Source organism: Balaenoptera physalus (assembly GCF_965194825.1).
Source record: "Balaenoptera physalus genome assembly, chromosome: 15".
Lineage (NCBI taxonomy): Eukaryota > Metazoa > Chordata > Mammalia > Artiodactyla > Balaenopteridae > Balaenoptera > Balaenoptera physalus.
The window spans coordinates 82,347,025-82,370,956 of NC_138894.1; the positions used below are offsets into that span (position 1 = coordinate 82,347,025).

The following is a 23,932-nucleotide window of genomic DNA, read 5'->3' on the forward strand; positions in this document are numbered from 1 at the left end:
ATCTGAGCCCATTCTAATTCCCCAGTCCAAGCTCTCTCCACTACTCCAAAGGCTCTTGTTTGTGGGGTGTCCTCCCCTGCAGACTCGAATGGCCTGGTACAAAGTTAAGGAGGAAAAGAATGCAAAACAGAGCTCCTCATAGCCCCAGCCGGGGGAAGAAAGCAGATCATTAACGGAGGTGAAGGGCAGGGCAGGGAGCAATGCTAACCATATGCCATCTCCCATTTTTCACTGAAAAAAAGAGAATCACCTTGTCATTTTTTTAAATTACCTGTCCTGAAGGGGGAAAGGAGCAGGTACTCCAAAGGGCTAGGCACCTGCTTTCCTCACCGTCTGCTTCCAATCTGTTATCTGGCCTGGTGCATGTCTCCTGTTCCCGGGATGTTTTAAGGGGCCTTCCTAGCTGGGTCCAAAGAAAACATTCATTTTGATTACAGAAAAGAGGCGCATCTGCTAGCCTGGATTTGTGGGAGAGCCCATAATCCCTGCATTTTACCTCCTATTAGCCTTCTTCTCCAGGAAAGAAATGTCCTACTCTTTAAAGTCGAGGCCATAAAACTGTGACAGCTCGCTTGCAAACAGAGCTGATTCTGGAACATGAAACAGCCCTTCAGATAAAATATACAACTCAGGTGTGGGAGTGAGAGGGCTGAGGCTTTAAAACTGAATCAGCTGTTAGTTACATTTTGTTTTATGGCTCTATCTGGGCAGTTCCCTACTGTAGAGCATCACCAGTTCCAACATTTTGGACATATTTCCCATTAGCCCTTTATTTGAAATTTTATGCTTCCCCTCATAAAAACCTTCAGCAGATTAATGTGCTTGGGATGTTTATTTATAAGTACAGCTGGTCTCCCTTCAAGTTGCTTTTATTGTCGAGTTGCCTGAGTGTGCCCTTTGTGTAGCAGCAGAAGGGTGGGACTGCATCCCAGCAACTAGCATTATCGCAGAGATGAGGAGACACGTGGCGGGGCTGGGGTCGGGGGTGATGGAGGACACCAGGCGGGCCTTTGAGGTCTGCCATGCAGCGAGGCACTTGGGAGCCTTCTTTGGCCTGGCTGCCATTATATGCATTGGGAACGGGCTATGTGTGGATGGAGGTACAGATGGAAACTGAGACAGCCATCCTCATCTCCCAGAGGGACCTATCCTGTGGACCCTTCCCTTCAAGACATCAGGACTGGCTTGACTTTGTTCAAGTAGGAGCTATTCACCCTTGAGCTGAAGAAGAAGATCAAGTACTGACCAAGATTGCCAGTATTACTCTAATCTTGGATGAACAATCATCACTTCTTTTACAAGATACATGATAATCAAATGTCTCGTAAATTTCTAAATTTGTACCATTCTTTCCTCCTTCCTCCTGCTTCATTATTTTTGCACTAAACGTGAGAAAGATCGTTATTTTTTAAAAGGTCATGTCTTTAATCAGGTTTTTTTTTGGTGTGTGTGTAATTTTATTAAGGACCACCAGATTGTATGGTCTTTTGCACATTTGGCTTCTTAGGTCTTATGCATCATAGGAACACTCTTAGCAACATCAGGGATGAGTATTCCCCCAGCTTCTGCTGTCTTTCCCCAGAACTGGAGGCAACCATTAGAAAGTTCTGCCTTCTGTTGGTGTCAGATCTGCCTCTCTACACAACTGCCGTCTTGCAAGTCCTACCCCTGTCCTCTGGGCCACACAGCCTATTTCCTCTCCTTCTTCCCTTTGAGAGATTTAAGGACCATGCTTAGTCCCCCCAAATCATATTTTTCCCACGCAATATGTCCTGTGCTCTCCCATGCTCTGAGTGAGAATCCAAACGACTGTTGGCCAAGTTAAGTCTTTTCCATCTTCCTTCGACTAATGGGTTCTTCTGCCAGCAAGACCACTAAGCCCTTGCCACACATGCCAGCCATTATGCAGTTATGTACTCTTGGCAAAGACTGTCTCTGAACTCCTGCTTCTGGGCTACAGAGAGAAATATTTTTTATCAGTCAGATGCCTTTTGATTACCCAGGAATTATAAGAGGCAGCAGACACTGAAACCAAAGAAAGAAGGAAAAAACTTTATACCAAATGGCTAGAGACTGATATTTGTCTTGCCCTTGCTCCCAGAAATGTTTGGTGATGTCCAATAGCGCAAGAAAATGCAGTCCAAGTATCAGATAATAAAAGTCATTCATGTGGTCTTTGGAGAGACAAATGCCCCATCCCCTGCCAAACTCCCTATGAACCCCTCACCTCCTTGCTGTGTAATTGGTTCTCAAAGGCCCTCTGAGTGTCAGGAAACCCTTGCCCACCCTCCACATCTCAGAGGCCAAAGGAAGCCGGGGTAAAAGCGACTGTGGTCAAGGCCTCAGGTCATTTAAGGGAAAAGATGAACAGTTGTTGGCATAAATAATCTCTTTGAAATACTAATGATTTTAACAAAGATGTAGCCCTGGGACCTAAAACTTTCCATTACACCCATGGCAAGACAGAAGGCCCTGGGACATTGGGAAGAGCAGAGACCCATCCACCAAGCATCTGGGGCCTGAATCACACCACACTTTGGGCACTTGCTGGGCAAAGTCAGTGTGACCCTCCTGATAAGGTGTCCCGATCACACATGACCTCACTTCCATCAACCCCATCTACCTGGTTAAGCTCCTGGGTCTAAGTCCTTTTTTCCCCAAAACTGGTCAAGCTTACAGATTACAGTTCCTTAGGAGAGAGAAGACCTTCTATAGGAAAAGTCTGGAAGCAAAGCTGGGCTATTTCCCGTGCTGGCCTCCACCCTGTCAGGCGCTCCTGGCAAAGACCAAGGATACTCTGGACTACCGGAGGGTGAGGGCTCTGACTTGGGATGACCAGGGAAGACTCCCTAAAGAAGAGGCCTGGGGAGGGAGGGAGGTGGAAGAGGCAGCGCTTGAGGAATGGGAACGGGGCGGGGGGACCCTACTTGTCAGTCAGCAGTGTACTTGCGCAGGGATAAATGGACACATTCACTGTATAAAACTGACTCAGAAAAAGACTTGGTACATGTGAGCATCTGTGCTTTCCACGGCTAGGCTAATCACAGCGCAGAACTCCAGTGCTTAAGAAACACTCCTGGCCCCTCGGAAGGGCTGGAGTCTGTCTTGATCTCTCCCGCCATACACCAGGGCTCACCCCTGCCCCCCAGCACTGCCCAGGACCCTTAGAATGCTGGGCTCTGACTTCAGGGGAAGTGAATCCTAGGAGGCGCCTTCTTCCAGCTGAGACAACCCAAGGACTGGGCTCTTTCCTTATAAGAAGCAACGGAGGGAATTCCCTGGCAGTCCAGTGGTTAGGACTCCTTGCGCTTTCCCGAGGGCCTGGGTTCAATCCCTGGTCAGGGAACTAAGATCCCACAAACCGTACAGCGCGGCCGAAGAAGAAGAAGAAGGGGAAAAAGCAGCAGCAACAGAACTATAATCCTGGCTCTTGGACTCCGGAAATTGCAGCTCTGGTGCTCTGGAGCCCTAGGTGGCCTCCACCAAAGTCAAATGATTCAGCCGACTCCCAGGGAGAGGGAGAGGGAGAGGCATGCAGGGAAGGACACTCAGAGGACTCATCAACCACTGGCCTTGCAAAGACAAAGCTTCCTTCCAGAATTGCTTCCAACTGGAGCTGAGTGTGCATTTCATGGACAACTTGAATGTAAGGGACTTTGGTTGTTCTCTACTGCCGAGCAGGACAGACCTTTACAGACCATCAGATTCTTCTGCTGCCACTGAACAGGGCAAAAGCCCAGTCAAACCTCCCAAATAAATAAGAGCCTTTCCCAAAGCTGGGACTCATAGAACAAGAGGTGGCTTCCACAAAATGTCCCAGTGTTCCCATCCTCTCCCAGGCCTCAAAGCCTGCCTCATTCAGTCAAAATGTCTCATACACACGCACACACACACACGCACACACGCGCACACACACGCAACACACGCACACACACGCACGCACACACACACACGCACACGCACATAGGAAAGCATATCCAGCCCAGTATGTCTTAAGAGTACTGCTACTCCCCAACTTACTTTGCAGGATTTCATTCCCTTGCCAAGTACGGCTACTTGACGCATCCTATTTATGAAGAAACTGTTAATTGAAACAGAGCCAGCCGCCCTCCCACAAAAGACTCTGTAGCCAATACAGTGTGAGTAATACCATGAGCATATGTGTAGGCATGTGTGAGCGTGGGTATGGGGGGGGCACCGGGCAACTTGGCTCCAAACAAATCTTGGGATTGTGTACATCCTGCATGACACACCCAGGCCAAATTCTAGGGCTCCCACAACCTCCAAGAGGGTGTGGGCAACAGGCTGGTGGCACAAGGCCAGGAAGCAGGGAAGAGAGGAAAGTATCTCCCTGGGGTCTGGCAAGAGTGGCTGCAGCCCCTGGAAGTGGCCCCCGCTAATGCTTTGGGGGTTCAGGATCCTGCCCATCTTGTTATCTCTCTCCTCCAGGGAGGGGCAACTAGCAGCTCTGGACTCTTGTGTCCCATGCAAGACAGCCTCCTCATCCCTGATTCAAGTTCCCCCCACCATGGGCCCCCAGTTCTGTCCTCATGACCTCTCTGTAGCCAGGCCATTCCTGTTCTGATTTTGTGTAGTCAGCTTTTTAAAAATAGGTTGTTTCACAGTTCCCAAAGCCAGAGGTGTTTTCTTTCCTTGTTTTTATCAAAAAAAGTAAAAAGCACCCATAGTGTCATCCCTTCAACTTGTGTAGACCATTATATTTATCATTCCATCCCATCTGGCTAGATTTTTTTGAGATTATCTCTAAACTATATATAACAACTAATGGAATATGGGAGAAAGTGTTAGTCTCATAAAACAGTGGGGAGAAGTAAATGGGATCATGAATGAGAAGAGCTTTGTAAATGACCTGGTGCAGGGCATGCTGAAATGAACATGATTATTCCCACCAGGTCCCTGCCATCTGGACCACCATGGGCACTCTTTCCTACCACGAGGGTCTCCTGCCTGGACTTCAAATCCTGCCTACTGGAGGCTGACGAGAGAAGGTACCCTCGGGTCCTTCGAAGCCTTGGGAAAGTCACTGCACCTCACTGGGGCTGATCAATGGAGGGACTCCAGAGTTGTCAAAAGACAGCAACTCTGAGTTGCCATCCAGCCTGATGTCCTACAAACCATTGGTCCAGATTTGCGCATCAATGCCCTGGGGAGGACAAGGGCTCCTGCAGGTTCTCAGGCCTGGCTGATCAGATCTTTCACATGCGTGCGACCAGATGCAGATGGGGCGTATAATATTCACACAAGTGAAAACAGTCACCTTCCTTGCAGGTTCTGGGCTGCAAAAGGTGAAGGGAACTCATGAATTCTCTAGTTCATGTTTCACTTTAGATTAGAAGAAAAACCACAGAAAAATAAACCGCGTCAATCAGCCCCGCTGTGTAAACAAGTGATTGATGATAACTCATGAGACAGTTTGCATTTCTTTATGGAGTGGCCGGCGACAAAGACCCCCAAACAAACCTTCTCTTTTACGGTTATTTGGAAAAGGAGCAAGGGAAGCATTGGTTTTACCTCTGGGAGCTGCTACAACCAGTCCTTCGTTCCCCGGACAGCCTCTCTGCGCATCAAGCCTGTGGCTTTTCTACTGTGTGGTCACCAGCAGCCTGCCATGGGTTGCGGTGAGGCCTTGTGAGCACTGCTCCCCAAGGCCCCCACCCTCAGGGGCAGGACTGGGATCTCCTCCTTAGGAGAGAGATCCTAAGGTGCCTGCTCGTTCACAAGGCACCTTTGTGCAAATTAGAAAAAGCCGGCCCCCATCTTTCAGATGCAGTTCTGGCTTGGCAGACAGACAGAGCCTTTGCAAATTAGAAAAAGGTGCCCCTACCTCCAGATCAGTGGTCTGCAAACTTTTTCTATCAAGGGCCAGATAGTAAATATTTTAGGCTTTGTGGGCTAGAAGGTCTCCATTGTCACACCAAAGCAGCCGTAGACAGCACATTGACAAATGAGTGTAGCTGTGTTCCAAAATGTTTTTATTTTTAAAAACAGGCAGTGGACCTGATTTGACCCGCGGGCTATTGTTTCCCAGCCCCTGCTCCAGGTGGATGCAGGCAAGCGCCAGGGCTTGGTAAATGGGACACAGGCTAAAACTCGTCCACTGCTCATCCCTTTGACTAGGTACTCTTGTGCAAAAACTACACAATCCTACCTGGTGGCTCTTCTCTGAATCCCCAAGGTGCTGGGAACCTAAGGTGACACACTTCTTAGACCTGGAATGGACCGCTCCAGTGAATCTTAGCATCCTTAATCACCAACTCTCTCCTGCTCTTACTGCCTCCAGATCTTCTTGCCAATCAGAATGCCAATTCCCTGCAGACCCAAAGCCTCTTCCTCATTCCACTGAGTAGCCCCAAGCCAGTGAACTGCACTGGGCCTGGATTTTAATACCACACTTCTATTTACTTGAAGAGATAAAGACAAGGTCTATGAAGACAGGAAATCCAGCAGAGCCAAATCTCAAGGATTCTCACATGAGCAAAGCTTTCTCTCTCCTGAGACCTCTGCTTTGGCAAAATACCAATTAACCAACGAATAATTGGTTGGAGTGGAAGATTAAGACAGTTGGCAGAAACTAGTTATTTCTGGACATTTTCCAGTTATTTTTCCAACCACTCTTCCAATTATAATTAGAATATAGCTGTGGCTTCATGTAAACACTGGACAGTCCACAACCTTGCAATACAAGCAAAGTCTACAGAAAATCCACTTCTTACAGCGCCAAAGAGCAGCCGTGACAGTGGTTCCCAGGAACACTGGTCTGACTTTAAGTGGAATACTCCATTATATTACTCACCCTTCATCTGACCTTCATAAATATCAAAACCTACCACCCTGCATCCTGACATTTAATCCTTTCCTGTCATCTAATGAGGCCACATTTGGTTAGAAGGTCACTTGTCATTTACAACGCTGAGAGAGACTTATCATTTTAATGAAGCTCCTAATTCAGAGAGTAATGAAACTGTGGACAAGATTACAACACGTACTGGCCGGGAGACAATGGAGGCCTCGGACTTAGCCAGGCCTTTGTGAAATCACACCGAAAGAATGAAAAACAACCGAGGAAGGCTGGCATTCCTGCGTAAGCTGCAGAGTCTGGCCGATGTCACTCTAAATTCAACTATCCAGAAGAAAGTGCGGATTCATGTTAATATAGTTTACAAGGTCCTATAATTTATCATCCTTTGTTTTTCTTTATGAATAACAGATTTTCCCTCAGCTGAAAAGCACATCGGAGGTTGGGTGGATGGGAGAGAGACCAAGAGCCACTTGCTTTTTCTTCAGTGGAATGGAAGGTCATACAAATTCTTCTCCCTATGAAAGCTTGGCAAAGTTTCGACAGGGGGAATTGCTAGGAAGTCCACGGCAGGGACCCGATTGCAGATGCAGCCACATTTCACGCTGGGGAGGGAAGTGAGGCACATGGAATGCTCTAGAAAGCAATGGTGGCTGACAGTGATGCCAAGCCCTGCCCTGGCGTGCAGAAAATGAGGACATAGCCTTTCTGAGCAGCAAGAGGAACTGTCCAGACACCACCCAGAATTCAGCCCAGATAGACGAGCCTGCACGCAGGGGTAAGGATGGATGACAAGCATATGGGGCCTTGACCTGGTTGGGGAAGGCAAAGCCGTTTCAGATTGCCTATTCCTGACACACCACTGTATTCAGTCATCATCTCAGAACTCGTGTCTCTGGCAGGAATCAATCTTTGCCCAAAGACTATTGACAGCAATGCTTCCTGCCACACCCCCTCCTCGCCAACACACACCCAGGGGATGAGATTCCACACTGGCTCCTGAGGTTAATATCATCTTCTGGTTTGGCCAGGAAACAGGGCACCATGTTGTAGTTGACGCGAATCTGGTCAAAGTACCTGCGGAGTTCTTTGGTGTGAGAGCGTAGAGGGACCGGCGGCTCTTTTCTCAGATGGAGACGTGAGAACAGAGGAGCGCAAGCTCCAGAGAGGGGAGGGGATTCTCCCACTGGAGCTGATGGAGGCATTCCTGGGAAGGGGAAAAGGCTGTTACAGGAAGGGCAGGGGGGACGTCAGACAGACCAAGTGCTGGCCAGGTGAGCTTTTCCCATGGTGACTGGGACGGACTCTATTTTCCAAAGATGAATGCAACAATTTTTGCCACCCACATGCTTTTCTGCAAGTTGATCTTGGCACTCTCCCACCTCCTTGAATCTAGGAGGGCTCTTGACGGCTTTGACAAGTTGAATGTGGTGGAGATGGCACCAGGCCAGTTTGGCTTCCTGCCTTTGGCAAGCAGGCTCTCGGGATGCTCCCTCTGGGAAATCAGCTTCCCTGCTGTGAGAAGCTCAAGCCATTTGGAGAGGCCAAATGTAGGTGCCCCAGTAGGGTGGACAGCCCCACTGAGCTCCCAGCTGATGGCCAGCCACCAGCTGCCAGCCACTAAAACAAGCTAGACGTGCAGCCCAGATGAGCCTTCGGATAACATCAACCCCAACACCATCTGACCGCAGTCACATGAGAGACTCCAAGTGGGAAACCACGCAGCTGAGCCTGGTTAGCCCACAGAACTCTGAGAGATAATAATAAACTGTCCTTTTAAGCCACCAAGTCTCAGAGTGGTTTGTTGCATATCAATAGTTAAGTAAAATATAGGTATGGCAGGAACCCTGACCAATCAGAATGGATGCTGACTGGCAGTAGGGCTGGAGCAGGGTCCTTAGAGAACTCCTGCTGTGCCAGATGTTCACCCTCTAATCCCCGGAATGTGAGGAGGTCCAGTAACGATGGGGGGAGGGGCTCAGGTGGCAGAAGGGCACCCAGGGAGACTGGGACCACAAGCATTTCAGTATCTTAACAGACATATTCACAAGCATCAGCTGGCATCATCCCTGGCATCCCTCATCCTGGAATTCATACCTACATCCTTGCTGGGCTGTATCAGATATGGGAAGGTAAACTGTGCCACTCCTGGGATTCAAGAGTCTCCTGAAAACCCAACACTTCCACTTTTTTCGAACTGTTTTCTATCCATGATTGCATTTGATCTTTAAAATTGTACTGAGAGGCAGATGTTACTGGCCCCCGTTTGACATGTGAGAAAAATCTGTGGTCCAGAGAAATTGAGGAGGGACAGAGACACTCACAGGAAGTATATTGGTCGGGACATTTTATTTCTGGTTCTGACACCGCCTCGGTCTGGGACCTTAAGCCATTGCTGTGACCTCTTAGAGGCTCCTCATCTCTAAAGTGAACAAATGGGAAGATGATTTCCGAGGGTGCACGTGGCATCACCATTTTCTGATTTTGTGACTTGCCTGAGGTCACCAGGAAGGGAACAGCAGACTCAGGACATGGTCTCAAGGGCCATGACTCCTTGTCCAGTGCTCACACGACTGCCTCCACAGCTGCCTTCCTAAGACATCTTGGTGTCATTATACAATGGGCAGCCCACCTCGATCCCCGGGCCTGGACAGGAGAATGTTTCTCGGTCTATACCCAAAGAAGAGTTTCTCTGCTTGTGCCTCGGGACCTGGGCCTTCTATTCTGATATCCAAGGACTAAATCTTTGGAGGAAGTATGGGGGTGAGGGGAGACAAGGATGGGGAGAGGCATGAGGTGGGGCAGTTCGCACTGAATTTCAGCCAGATCTGCCTAGGCTAGCTCTGAGTAAATCCTGCAGCCACCACACAGGAAGCTGCTAATCAGGGCAGACACTGTCTCATTCAGAGGTCCAGGGCCCGTCTTGACCTAGACCTAAGGCAGCCTCAGGAGGTGATGGATCTCTCCTGAGATTGTGTGGTTTCCAGGAAAGCATTCCAGAATCTGAAACCGGCTTCAAAGGAATGCGTATCTGCTCACTCCCGCCCTGGCTGGGAACCAGCCCAGGGCACCTTATTCTTATTAGGCTGGAGATGTCTTGGACACTAAGCTTGAAAAATGCACCGAGGATTCTGGCACAGATGGGGAATGGTGTGGCTATGCAGAAAACCCCGTTGTTGGCAGCACTAGACTTTCTCTGAAAGATTTTTGGGGCAAGTAATTTAACTCCTTTCTATCTCACATTTTCCAACTTTGAAATGGAAATGAGAAATTTCTTTGTCTTAAAACCTTCTTATACCTGTGAGGCTGGATGGGACAGAGTGGGAGCTGAAGCTTCCATTACCTGCTAGAAGGTGCAATAGATCAAATACCAGAATCAAATCTGAGGGAGACTCTCCAAGTAGAGAACAAAGAAGAGAGTCCAAAGTGGGACTGAAGTGAGAATTAGGGCGGAGAATCTGGAAAGATCAGGTTGGAAGGAGCAAATGTGACTGGATAGAAATGTGGACAAATTCCTGAGAAGGGCACCAACACCCCCTGCTCCTCCATACCCTGCATGTGTGTGTGTGTGTGCGTGTGTGTGTGTGTGTGTGTGTGTGGAGAGAAGGAGGGGGCGTTGGCCACTAAAGCAATGAGGAAGACACAGGTTATGCTTTATTATTTATTTACTCTCATCTGAACCTGGATGCAAGGCTACCAGGGGGTGCCCCACCTTGAGATGATTAATTTTATGTATCAACTTGACCACAGCACCCAGGTGTTTAGTCAGACACTAGCCTAGATACTGCTGTGAAGGTGTTTCTTTTAGATGGCATGAACATTTAAATCAGTAGACCTGATCAGCTCAGTGCTTTGTGACCCCCTAGAGGGGTGGGATAGGGAGGGTGGGAGGGAGACGCAAGAGGGAGGAGATACGGGGATATATGTATATGTATAGCTCATTCACTCTGTTATAAAGCAGAAACTAACACACCATTGTAAAGCAATTATACTTCAATAAAGATGTTTAGAAAATAAATAAATAAATCAGTAGACCTTGAGTAAAGCGGATCGCTCTCTCCATAATGTGGGTGGGCCTCGTTCCATCAGTGGAAGGTCTTAAGAGAAAAAAAGATTGACGTCCCCCAAGAAAGGAATTCTGCTTCCAGACTGGCTACAGGGTCAAAACTGCAACATCCACTCTTCCCTGGGTCTCGAGCCTGTTGGCCAAGCCTGCAGCTTTTGGACTTGCCAACCTCCATAATCACAGGGGCTAATTCCTTAAAATAAATCGGTCTTGGGGCTTCCCTGGTGGCGCAAGTGATTGAGAGTCTGCCTGCCAATGCAGGGGACACGGGATCGAGCCCTGGTCTGGGAAGATCCCACATGCCACGGAGCAACTGGGTCCGTGAGCCACAACTACTGAGCCTGCGCGTCTGGAGCCTGTGCTCTGCAACAAGAGAGGCCGCGATGGTGAGAGGCCCGCGCACCCCGAAGAAGAGTGGCCCCCGCTCGCCGCAACTGGAGAAAGCCCTCGTGCAGAAACGAAGACCCAACACAGCCAAAAATAAATAAATTAATTAAAAAAAAATACTTTAAAAAAAAGTAAAAAAAACAAATCGGACTTTATGTATCTACACCTAAATCTAAATCTACATTTATATCTATCTATATTTCAGAGGAGAGTGGAAGAGAGGTGATTGGGATGATGTCAGACTGGTGAGAAGTGGTCTGGGAGCAGTTGATGAGAGCCCTGTGGCAGATTCGTTGATCAGCACCTCGGCCTCAGCACACCCAGAAAATGCAGAAATTCCACCAAGATCTATTCTCTGCCTTCCTCTCCTCTCACTCTACACACAGTTTCCCTGGTTGATCTCATCTGCCACCTCCCATCTGTTCAACCATGTCCTCTTCTTCAATGATTCCCAGATCTCGATCACTGGTCTTGACCTCTCTGCTGAGCTCCAAAACCGTGTTCCCAACTCCTGCTGGACAATCCTTCTAAGAGTTCCATTAGTACCTCACACTCAACATATATAATCTGAACTTATCATTCCCCACCTCCAGAGAAACCCTGCTGCTCCTCCTGGTGAATGGCATTATCATCTACCCACCTTCCCAAGCAATTAACTTGAGAGTCAAGGATAACTCCTCTCTGTGCCGGCCCCTATCCAATAATCACTAAGGCCTGCTGGTGTTGCCATTAGGATTTTACCGGTGATAAAGTTACTGTCCTAATTCAACACTCATCTCCGGCCTAACTACTCGAACAGCCCTCTGTTGGTTTCACTGGTCACATCCACAGTCTACCAGGAGGATGCCCCAAGTTGCCCCCTTCATGTTTAGACTCTAAAAAGCAGCACTGCTAAAAAGCAGCATTTTTCTATTTCTTAGAGGTGATGATAATATACTGGTGTGGACATATCTGACTCAAGGGTGGCTGCTTCCACGGCATTTTGAGCCAGGCTCCTCCAGGCAACTTGGAGAGGCATCATTCTTATTTACATGCTCAAGTCTGCTTGGAGCCTTTGGTCAGTCTTCCCACACCAATCTAGACAGCCTAACCAGCAACTTCTTCCACTCAACTCTATCAGAGGGTCCTCCTGGTCACAAGAATGGAGGCAGAGAAAGGTCCCCCAGGTGACCTGGGTGGGCTTCAAAGCACATTTGCAGTGTAATACGCCCTCTGGGGAAGTTGGCCTGGACCATCAGCACCTTGGAGAGCTCTGACCTCTGTTGGGGAGTTAACTGGACCAGAGTCCTGGATTCTTCTGGGAGTGGTGGCAGGGAAGGAAAGGGTTGATGCTGTCCACCTCATTAACTAGACACCCGGCCCAGAAATTTCAGGGATCTGAAAAATATGCATGGCTCTGAAGTCAGCCCAGACTTGGGTTTCAGGGCCTCCACCTCTGCTCAGTTGGTCCATGAGAGGTTGGTGGTTATGAACCTGAGTCCTGGCCAAGCCAGTCTGACACTGAAGGCTAGTGCTCCCCAAGGTTCTGTGCTCAGACTGCGCAGGATTCAGCAGCTTTCACAATTTCACTTCAGGTTAATTGCCAATGAAAAGACAAGCCACCTTTAGAAGTTACCCATCTTTCTGAACCACTGCCATTTGTGCTTTGTTTACTGGAGTCCACCCCTGCCGTTCTCACTGTGGACTTTCCAGCAACCTCCGCCCCAGCACCGTAAGATGAACTGGCCAGCAAGGACTTCAGGGAAATGGAGGCTTCAACTTACCTCTTGCTCAATGCGGCAGGGCCTTACACTTTTGAGGGAGGAGACATTGCCTCTGGTCACACGCTCAGGAAACTCTGAGAGTAATTCACTGAGTCTGTCTCCAGAGCTGCGCTTTGCTCCCATTTGACCAGAGGCTTCTAAGGCTGGACTAGATAGAGGAGTAGAGCTCCACGTGAAGACAGCTACGTCTGGGCAGTCACAGAAAGCACCGCTGCCCTCCGAAGTTAACTCAACTGCTTCTCCGCTCACTTTTGCTCCCTTGGATCTAGCCCTGCTCTGCCACAGGGCTCTTCGACCTGCCTCTCTGTGTGACAGCCCTCCTGAGCTCCTGCCGCTGAGTCGTCACAGCCTCTGAGTTGCTTTCAAAGTGTTTCCCATTCTCCAGTGTCCCATCCAGTTTTCACAACGGCTCAGAGATACCGGTAGGCTTTCTGGTCGTCCCTCCTTACAAACGAGGAAACCACTGAGAGCTTAGGTGACCTGTCTAGACACACAGAGCTCCTGACTCCAGTTAGCTTCTCTTTATAATTTCTTAAAAACTGCCATCAGACCAGGACTCCACCATGGTGCCCAGAAACACGGCAGCATGGGCTTGTAACGCCGCCAGTGAAAAAGCAAAAAGAAAGGAAACTACCTTTTGAAGATTATACTCATCTGCCTGAGGTTTGCCCAAGTCCATCTGTTACTCTCTGCCTCCGGAGCACAAGCAAAAAGCAGTTCACTGGAAGCTTGTCAACAGCTTCCTCTGAGGTTCTTGAGATTTCCTGGGGACATTTCCACCTCCTCACCCATGAAGGTCAACCAAGGCTCCAAGAGAAAAAGCAGTCCTTTTTAACAAAGACTCACTGGCAAACATTTTGATCCCTGTTTATTTTGTCAAGCTTGCTTTAACTCTTCATATACAATGTCTTTACAAAGAAGATTTGAATCCAATAAAGAGAGAGACTTTTAGCTTTGCCTTCGTCTCCAAATGCCTGAGAGATGTGGCCATAAAGGGAAGACGTACCTAATTAGCCAAGGAAATTGTGTGAGGCGGGGAGGGGTTCGCTCATCCACAGCTGTGATCAAGCAGCAGCTGTGATGATGCGCGTGCTGGCCTCAAAGGACACCGTTTTCTTTTAAGTCTGGTTGCGGTACCTCACTCTGTGTTGTATCTTTAGCCATACTGGACCAGCTAAAACTAAAGGCCACATGGGCACCCCATGCTGAAGACCAATAAGTTCACATTTCTCTCACCCTCTTCCTCCCTGGGTCCCTGTATCTGAGTCAAATGTAACACCATTCAGAATTAGCAAAGACGGTTTATATGCAGTCATGCCTTACTCTCTAACAAGGGGAAAAAAATCTTTGGTTTTGTTTGATTACTTTCGAGGTCCAATTAGAATTCTGCTTTGCATAATAGATGTGCTCTTGGAGGTGTGAAGGTAAATCACTTGCTCTGTATGTGACTCAAATCCTATTTGAAATTTGCTCTTTAAGGAAGCTCAGCTCTGAGCCTTTTTATGAAGAGAGGATCACTGCGGCAAGTTGAAGAATTAACCATCACCTTTATTAGTTAAGGATGGTCAGACCTAGGGCTATCCTTGTCCCAAGGGGCGGAAAACAGCCTCACCTCAAGATGCCCCACAAGATTGGGCTCTTTCTCTACCTGCTTTCTCCTGGGGCAAAACCGGTCAGGCGGCCTAGACCATCTGAGGATCTCAAACACTCCCCTCTGTTACTTCCTCTCCTCTCTCCTCCGCGATCCTGTCCTAGGATTCCAGCCTCTTGGGGTCCTCATGCTTTCTATCCCTTTAGAAATGTCTGCTCTTGAGGAAGAGGCAACGCAGGCCACTCACCCCAACATGACGATTAGACCCTTATCTCCCTCTTCTGCGGTATTAGCATCCCTAACCTCAATTCCAGGGCAGAAGAGGCTCTGTCTCCTGGGAAAGGGTTTCAAGCCTTCTTGGATGGGCAGGCGGAGGAAGAATGTCGGGGACAGAGGCATCTGATGGGGACCGTTAGCCTGGTCTCCCTACAGGTAAGAACAACCCCACAAAGGGCTGCTTTAAGATAAAGAGGGCTCACCCTTAAAATGCTCCCTGGAATTGGGTGTGAGCACCTGCCAGACAGAACCTGAGGTCAGGAGTGAGAGGTTGAAGAAGAGACTGTAGCAGCTGTAAGCATCCAATGCACTCCAGAGCAAGTCTTTTTCTTACCTCTTGGGCAAAGAGTGGGAAATCTGGGTTCCCTCTGGGACACTCACACCCTTGTTGTGACCCACTGGGGTGGCGCCATCTGTGAGCTGGGAATTCATGGCAGTCACCCGTGCACCACGTGGGAGGCACGATGTGAGATCCGGCCCCATCAGGAAGAGCAGGAGTTGGGAAAGGAAGCTACACACTCTTGATACTCAACCCGAACACTTTGAAAATGACCCATCATCTTTGCCTTAAACTTTTCCATACGCGCAACATTATTAGAATTTCTCCTTAACTAGACAAATCATCCTCAGGATCCGGGACAGCTGTAGGACAAAATGTTTTGTTCCCCACCCTTTCCCTTGAGTTCTTGTAATGAAAGTTCTTAGTTAACACAAATTACCAGATTTGCTCTTTACTTTTCTGACAGATGAACAAACATAGGATCATCATTTCTATATAGGCCGGCTAGCCAAATCCATTTCAATTATCTATCACCGGGGTAGAATTCTCCTGGTGAGACAGGAAGACATGGAGGGAGAGTTCCGGGTTGTACTATTAATTCCAGTAAGCAGTTTCATGCTCATCCCCGGAAGATAAGAAGGCCTTGAATATAAACCAAACTATAGAGTTGGGGTATCTAACTTATTTAAAAACAAATAACAACAAAACACTTTTTTACTAATACAAATTGGGAAAAAAAGATAGAGAACATAGTTGAAAAGGCCCAGAGGTGAGATGCAAGAGACCTAAGTTCTCACCGCAGCCCGGCACCTATTCTCCATGTGGCCTTGACATGACCTTGTCACATTCCAGGCCTCAGTTTACTCATCTGTGATACAAAGGGGTGGATTCAATCAGCAATTTCCCATCACACGCTCTGGGCCCTAAAGACCCTAGAAGTTACTTTATGTTTTCTTTCAAAATTGTATATTTAAAAGTATTTTTAGGCATTGATGAAAGTGTGATTTTAAAACAAGAAGGATAGCCATTTTTAACACTGTGCAGACAGACAATAACTTATGTGACCAGTTTAACTCAGTTTTGTGGCAGACTCAAAACAGAGCTCCCCTTCCACCACCTGCCCCATTAATTGAAGGACATGGAGACTGCAAGACAAACTGCTGCAAAACAGCAATCATTTGGATCTACCCATCACCGCGAATTAGGATTTTCTCCAGACGGTGAAAACAAAATACATACATGAATTGCATTCTGAAACTAAAACACAGCAAGGATCACCATAACACTTAATTTCTAATTTTTTGCACGGATCAAAACAATCTCATTGTGCTTTCTTATTTGTTATAAGCTTGATATTATACAATAAATACATTTGTTGATTTATTGTGATTTAATTAATCATTAATTAATAATAAATATTAATATATTCATAAATAATGCTTTGCCTGCTTCAAGTTCCATATAAAATTTCATTTGAAAAAATGGTTCCAGTCCTTTACAAATTTTGAAAACCACTGGACTAATTATCTCTAATTTTCCTTCCAGCAAGAGGATACTTTATTCAAATCCTTCTCTGGGGATAGGGGAATTGTATGACTTCAGGAAGTTTCTGGCTTAATCAGAACCTTCATAAGAAAAACAAACAAACAAACTTGATTCCCACATCTACAAATCGCCCTGAAGAGCTCGGCTCCTTCTCCACAGGGAAGGAGTTCTGCAGAAGGAGATTGCCTGTTACTGTGCAAGATTCGGATTCTACCCCGTGGATCTCATGTCCTAGTTGCAGAGACTTGTGCGTAGATGGCTGACAGTGAGATAGAATGAAGTCAGGGAGCAGGAAGGAGCCGCACCCTGTCTGACCATCTACTCTGTGCCAGGCTCTGTAACTGGCATTACACACGTCATTTGATTTATTCTATTTATTGCTACTCAAAACTCTTTGCAATATTTTTTCCCTCGTACAGATGAGAAAATCGAGGTGGATACCCAGGCAGTGAGTGGCAGAAGCAGGTCTCAGATCTGCGTCACCCCCCACACACACACAAAACAAGCTCCCAGTGGGTGGCGAACAGCACAGCCCGCTCTCCAGCGTGGGGTTCCAGAGGCAGCGATCATCCGTGCAGACCACAGCAGTCAGGGAGTGCTGCAAGGAGGAGCTGGCCTTGGAGCTGGATCTAGAAAGATGAGGAGAAAGGCTCCAAGAATCAAAGAGAGGAAAAGTTTCCCAAGCAGAGACAGCGTGAGAAAAGCACAGAGAAAAAATGTTTCAGGAGAATGACTGTTCCGGTGGCGGACAACATCTTGTGTGACAGCACCCTGCCCTCCCAGCCGAATCTGCCAGCACCCTGGCACAGGATCCTGGTTGCCAGCAACTCAGACTACCCTCTGTGCCTTCATGTCCCCTCCTCCATTTACCTGGCAAGCTCTTCCTAGCCCACGTCTGCCTGGGGAAGTCTTTCCTGGCCTTCCAGAATTCTGCCAAATCCCACCCGCTATATGCAGCCACTCCTGATCCCCTCGACCAGAGGCAATCTCTCTTGACTCTGAACACCCAGAGTTCTTTTATTTATTCACCGTAAGGTCTCAATGGCTGAACACGCGAGAAATGTTTTCTGGGAAAGATACTGAAATGGAGGCTGGGGTCTCAGCCTCAGCAGTATCTCTATGTCCACTTCACACTTCAGCAGGGCCATCCTCAACCCCCTGCCCCCGGCCCCTGCCCTTGTGGCTCCAGACACTGGAATTCCTCCCCTCGGAGCTGTGATGCTAGGCATGACTCTGGGTAGAGCGTGCATCTTTAGGACATTTTTTCTCCCTGTGGCCGAGGTCCTAGCACCTAGGAGGTGCTGAGAAGTATTTGTTGAACCCAGCTGAACTCTAGTCCCAGATTCTCCCAGTTCTAACCCATGCCAATGTATTATGTATCTTTTCAAGTAACTCAGGTACTCTGACGACGACCATATTAGTAGCTTGCAGAAAACACTGTCACCTTCAGATTAAACGTAAAGTTCATCTTTCTCACATTTCTCCCAGCAAAACAAAAAAAAAAAAAAAAAAAGATTTTTATTGTTGCCACTGTTTCCAGACCATTATCCATAGCCTCAGTCTGCCTTCAAGGACCAGCTCAGGCCACACAGCAGGGCCACCCAGCAGCCCTGCACACACAGAGCTACCCCTATCTGCGGCCTCTGCGCCTGTGATTCCCTCCATTCCCTCCCCCATACTGCCCAGCCTCTGAGCATCTACCCTCGTGAGAAACCCACAGACTGAAGGGCTGTTCCAGACCTCTTAGCCCAAATAAATTCAGTCGTGCTGGCCAACTGTCTTGCATGAGCTCTGCCCCTAAATGGGGGACTGAGGCAGAGTGAGTAACTTCTCTCAGATCGCCATGGTCTGGCAGAGAAGTGGGCGCTCAGAAAGTGCTCAAGAGAGATTCAGCCTCCAAGCTCTATTTCCTGTGCAGACGTGGAGCTGGGACCCAGAACTCTCTTCCACTGGCCCTGAGGGAAGCATTCAGAGCAACCCTCCAAAACAAAGCCTGGCCCTGGTGGCCAGCTCAGCATGCACAGAACATCAAATGGCCGGACATGAAAGGGCTGAGGAGGATGCTTGCTGGAGAGGCACTTAGCCTGAAAAACCTGAAACCATCCCCTTGACTGAGGGCCGCTAACCACAGCTTCCATGAATGATTAATGATTATGGCCAGAGCTTATTGCAAACAGGCATGTGACAGCAGAGCCACTACCCTCCCGCAGGACCTGCCCGTGTGATTGATGAGCCACCGAGGGGGGCAGAGGGGCTGCAGGGGGATGAGCCAGCTCAGACTGCAGCCACCAGGCAGCACCCAACCTTGGGGGGAGCTGGAGGGATGCCAGTGCCTGTGCTCTGGGTGGCTGGCTTGTCTCACGTATCGCCTACAAGCCAGCCAGCAGTGAGTAGCTACCTGGGCGATGTGGGGAGGGCTGGGAGGTCTGGACTAAACTCTAATGAGGAGAGAGGTGCTGAAATGGATGAGATGCGGCCCCTGGCCCTGCAGGGGTTCCTATCCAGTGCGGCGCATCAAGCAGTATCACTATAGTTCCAGAACGAATAGGAGTGTGCAGGATGTTTTGAGAGACAGCTAAGTGCTCTGTGTGGACAGAACAGGCTGCAAAAATGAGGTGCCTGGCCTCAGACGCCTCCCCTCCGCCTTCTCCACCACCCACCACCGCTGCCAGCCAGACACAACTCCCGCCATCCTTGTATCACCAGGATTTGCAACGGGAGAGGAGAGGGCGGCTGACGTGAAGTCTCTGCTCTCATGCTTTCTCTGTCCCTTCCCAGAAAGGTCAATTAATACTGTGTCCTCACGGTGCCTCCCTCCTCCCAACCTGCGCCCTCCAGGACGCCGCGCGCCCTCTAGGATGGCTGAACCAGGGTTTCTGACTCTCCGACACATGGATTCGGTACAAACCTACCAGATTCACTGAGCACAGATTGTGCGGGCTGGAGAAGGCACAGCCCCTATCTTCAGGAGTTTAGTGTCAGCCAGACAAGCTTCCCTCATGAGAAACAAGCACAGGCAGAAGAAAGCACAGCCGCCAACGTGCTGCCAAGAGAGAGTGAGGAAAGGGAGAGTGACAATGCTGGGGGAGGCCAGGAAGCTGCGAAGGGCCCTCAAGGCTCCCCTGAGCTGAAGCCTCTGCCCCGGGCAGGGCCACTGTCCAGCCTGGGCCACCAATCTTTCCAAGGCCACCACCTTCCACCTGGGTCTCCGGAGGCACCTCTGAGTGGCCCTGAGGCCGTGGCAGCAGCCAGCAAACTCAGCAAACACCTAGGACCTGGCACAGGCCTGGGGCTCTGAGACGACCCTGGGAGCTAGCCGGGGACGACCCCTGTGGGGGTCTGGCCAGTCTGCAGACTCTGGCTCCGTTTCATCTTAATCCACTCCCGCATGTACCTGACATCGGATACTCGTCCTAGAGCATGCAAATCTAATAAATTCTTGGCTCCTGCAAGTTTCTTTAAAAAATATAAAAGAGGATCATATAGAAAGAAGTTGATTAATATACACCCTGCTAAAACAGCCTGGAACATCTGTGTATTAAGTTCATTTATTAAATTACACCAATCTGTATTTTAATGAGTGAAAGATACAGTACTTATTCTGTCATCCATCAAAATAAACTCAGGAAATACTTAACATTATAATCATTTTTCTTGTTTGAACACGAGTTATGAAATATGAATCCTGCACTAAGAATGCTGGACTTGCCATCATGATCAAATATGTTTTCACAGGTGCAGCAAATATTCAGTTTTCATTTCTTTCTCCAACTGTTGAAAATATAAACCATGTTTTCTAGTTCTTAGCTGGGTAACACTGCCTTCCCTCCACATGGCAGCCATTATTACGGACTTATTACCCACCGTCTTTCTTTCCCCAAACTCACTCCTCCTAAGTTGCTTAGTAATGAAAACACAGGCTTCTGTGAGGCCCCTGCAGCACAAGCTCTGCCCTCACAGGGCTCTTCTGGCTCAGACTGGGCCCTGTCCCCTTGTTCTCCTTCCTGGTGGCACCTATATCCTCCAGGTTAGGGCCTGAGGTTCCAAAGCCATTTGAGGCAAACAGTGCCTTTGGAGAAACACAAAAGGCAGTTGGGCCTCAGCTTCACTGTTGAACTTCCCCTGGCCGTGGGGTTTCCATGCCCAATCCCCCCGCCTCAACCCCCCAGAAACCACTCCACTCAGATGAGGCGCAACTTTAACACAGTCTGAAGCCTCAGGAGTGAGTCCAGCCTTTACCTGTGTTCAGCCATCCTTGAGCCAGAAGTCCCAGGATCCTTGGAGCAATGCCTTCAGCTCCCAGGAGCTGAGGAGGGCTGGTTCCCCTAGCCAGTGCCGAGTGGGAGCTCACTGGGGTGCAGGACGCAGGAGAGAGGCCCCAGCTGGGCAAGCGGCTGAGCAGAACCACGGGATGGGCTGATGAAACCCAATCACGAGCTGGCGGGCTTCTGCCTGCTTACCCCCTCAGGAGGCTCCCCCGTTGTCGCCAGAGTCCCACTTCGACCAAGTCCACGCCTATCTCTTTGATCTCTTTCCTGGCCACCCTGGTCCCCCAACACATCCACCGCACCCACTCTTCTCTCCGGCCCTCCTGAACTACCTCCTGCTAGTGAACAAACCCTTCACGCTCCCTCCCACCCCAGGCTTTTGCCCAGGCAATTGCCTCCACCTGGGCTACCCCTCTCTGCTTTGCCTTTACTTCGCCTGGTTAATTACTTAATTCTGATTTCAAGCCACACCTGTTTGGAAAGCCCAGTGGGAGGAGCCACTAGGAATCAGGGAAACCTGACAGAGGGACTGACCCCTAAGGAAAGAATGGGAAGGGATTCAAGGCAAAGGAATCCCCTGGAGCAAATGCATGGGGGCGTGGACGCCCTAGGTTATTCTGGGGATAGAGGAGAGACAAAGGGTAGATGCAGATGCGAGGGTTGCCGGACCTGGGATGAGAGTTTGGGGCCAGTTCAGGGAGGGTCTTGCGTGCTGATCCATAAAGGGACTTTATGCTAAAAGGGAATAAGGAGCTGCTTTTTTTTTTTTAACCTCTCACTTTTATTCTTGGCAGATTTAAAAAAAAAATATTCAGGTTCAGCTTGGTGGACATTAAACATGTAAAACAATGAAGGGGGGAAGGTGGGGTGGGGGGGTGGTGGTGGTGGGATGAATTGGGAGATTGGGATTGACATGTATACACTGATATGTATAAAATAGGTAACTAATAAGAACCTGCTGAATAAAAAAATAAAATAAAATAAAATTCAAAAAAACAAACCATGTAAAACAATGAATGTTACCATTTCAGACTAGTATAATCCAAAAACTGTCTTAGTAATATGAAAAGAATTCCTTTTCAAGTTTTTCGAATGTTTACACCTAAAAGCTCACCATTCCAAACAATTAAACTATATACAAACTTCCTTTTTTTTGGTGAGGAACATTTATATTTTTATCCATCATATAAAACTAAAAGGACCCCCAGCCAATTATCCTCCCTGGATGACCAAAATACCAGTAAAAGTGAGGGGCTTTTGAAGGGTTTTGAAAATTCAAGGGATATGTCTGGATTTGCGTTTAAGAAATAAAGACTACTCGGGATTCAGTGTAAAGAACAGGTGTACCGGAGAACCCAGAGCAGGCAGGGGCTAGAGTAGTTAACTGAGGGAGGGGTGTTGGGCTGGAGTGAAGGCGGTGGCAGGGAGCCTCCTCCCCACGCAGCCGGAAAGCACACAGTAGGTACACAGGAGGACTTCCTGAGAATGTCACTGATGACCCAGGCTCCCAGTAAGCAGAGGTCCAGGCCCCTGCTCTTCTGTGTCCAAGGAACCTCTAATCTCTTCAGCACTGGAGTACCATCCTCACCAAGTACTATTCAGTTTGTTGGTGAGAAAGGGACTCCCCCGACACTGAACAGGTGAGACTGACAGCAGTTTATCAGTCACATACACTCACAGTCACCACACACCACACACCACACGGGGTCCCATGCGGCTGTACCTGGGAGCAGAGAGAACCAGAAAGGGCTGTGCAAGACAGGCTTTCTGGGAACAGGAAGGTGGGCGCTCCCTGTGCCCACAGGAAGGTGTGATTGGCTTGCTTGAATCATTCCACAGCCTGGCAGGGAGGTGAAACCCGTTAGGTTGAGGACTGGGGGGGAGGCGGCTGATCCAGCTGATAGGAGAGCTGGCAGAGGGGAGCATTTCCCTTTGGGTAGGGGCATATCTGCTGAGAGCTGGGAACTCAGAGCGAGGCCTCTGGGGCCCTGTGAGGCTCAGAGGTGTCCAGGAAGCAAATGGCATTTCAGGCCTTACAATACAAGTGGGTTCCAGTGGAGAGAGAGGTTGGGATAGAGATGGGGGGCGGGGGGGGGGAAAGTAAAACAAAACAAAAGACAGGCCTTGACGTTAGTGTGACATGAACTGGGGCACACGTATACCTCAATTCTGTACACTTGAGGCCCTCAGGGGGAAAAAATAATATTTTTTAAAAAAACAACAAGGAACAAGAAAGAATGAGGTTCAGATTGGGGGGAAGGGATGGGCTAGGCTCTCAAATATAACCAGGCTGCAGGCCAGGGGTCTGTGTTCTCAGCAGAACAGAAAACGCTATTTGTTACAAAATGTCCTGGGAGCGATTGCCCATTGAGATAGCAGGAATAGAGGGAAATAAAACTTCAAACAGGGTTTAATGGCTGAGCTAAGGCGATTGGGCGGCGAGGCCGGCTGCTCTGTGTGTGAGCAGAGCGGGGCATGCAGGCGGTCGGCTGAGGGCCGCAGCATGTCAAAAACTTGTCTCTCTGTCACTCAGACACTTTCCCCAGGAAAAATTTTAAAGTTACCTCCTGGAGTCTACAGGGAGCAATGTGAAGACCTGGACACCTAATAAAATATAATGAGGCAGGTTGTAATCATGAAGCGTCTAGATGTCAAGACCGTTGAGAAACCTCTATAGGGACAGGATGAGATCGGCCCCTTGCAGATGCTTCCCGGACTCGTATCACTGGTGTGTGGAGGGGGAGAACCAAAGGAGCTGGAATCTGCCGGGAGGCCCCTGCGTGCTCTGAGCCGTCATACCTCGTGTCTGAAATCCAGCAGGAAACCAAGTTCAAGCCAGCTGCACCCACAGATCAAAGGTCTCGCCATCAAAGCCTGCTTTTCTATCAAGGGAACCCCCCAGCCAGAGATAAAGAGCCCCTGTTTCCACCCAAGGAGTA

At 48.8% G+C, this 23,932-nt stretch overlaps 1 pseudogene across 1 annotated transcript in view; it reads right to left on the bottom strand.

The window, feature by feature from the left end:
* LOC309643924 (beta-1,4 N-acetylgalactosaminyltransferase 2 pseudogene) overlaps positions 1–17,873 on the bottom strand; it is a 30,237-nt pseudogene extending 12,364 nt beyond the window's left edge. Inside the window, exons 1-2 of the transcript in view lie at positions 17,755–17,873; positions 17,251–17,354 (exon numbers count right to left, since the gene is read on the bottom strand). The product of the transcript in view is annotated as a beta-1,4 N-acetylgalactosaminyltransferase 2 pseudogene (transcript). The remainder of the gene's footprint in view (positions 1–17,250; positions 17,355–17,754) is intronic.
* Positions 17,874–23,932: the final 6,059 nt, after the last annotated feature.